The following is a 922-nucleotide window of genomic DNA, read 5'->3' as shown; positions in this document are numbered from 1 at the left end:
TGCTGAAATGTAAGTACAGGATGGCCTACCATAAAGGGCAACAAAACTGAGTGTAGAATGTCGTCGACGTACCGCTGTGCTGTAAGGGTGCAGCACATGATAACCAAAGGGGTCTTGCTATGAAAAGAATGGCAACCCAGACCATCACTCCTGGCTGCTGGGCTGTAAGATGTGTGACAGTCAGGTTGTTATTGCACCAATGATCGAGGCGTCTTCTCCAGGACACTCATGAGAGTAGAATTGTCTTCAGTGATGAACCCCACTTCGAACTGAGCCTGTGACCAGTGAAGACCAGTCTCGAGATGTACAGGACACCGGTGAGATACCAACTTGACTGTCGCCCTCCATACGCCCAGCGGCATCCAGGAGTTATGGGATGGGCCACCATTTCTTTTCATAGCAGGATTACTTTGGTTGTCATCCGCGACACTGTGGTACGTTGAACTTATTTTACGCCCTAATTTGTTGCCCTTCAAGGCAAGTCATTGTGGGCTTACGCTGGAGCAAGATAATGCCCGCCCGCACACGGCGAGAGTTTCTACTGTGTGTCATTGTGCTTACCCAATCATACCTTGGCCTGCAAGGTCGCCGGATCTCTCTCCAATCGAGAACGTTAGGAGCATTATGGGCGGCGCCCTCCAACCATCTCAGGATTTTGACGCTCCAGTTGGACAGAATTTGGCGCGATATCCCTCAGAAGGACAGCCAATAATTCTATCAATCAATGTCAAGCCGAATAACTGCTTGCATAAGGACCAGAGGTGCACCAACACGTTATTAACTTGCTCAGTTTGTGAAGCTCCTTCTCTTGAATAAATGACCCAATTTTTCTGACATTGTAATCATTTGTTTGTGTGTACATGTCCATGACATCTACCAATTTGCGTCCCATTCGGATAATTCCTTCCTGTGTATGAGACCC

This window comes from Schistocerca americana, chromosome 3 (genome assembly GCF_021461395.2).
Source record: "Schistocerca americana isolate TAMUIC-IGC-003095 chromosome 3, iqSchAmer2.1, whole genome shotgun sequence".
NCBI lineage: Eukaryota > Metazoa > Arthropoda > Insecta > Orthoptera > Acrididae > Schistocerca > Schistocerca americana.
This window is presented reverse-complemented; position numbering follows the sequence as displayed.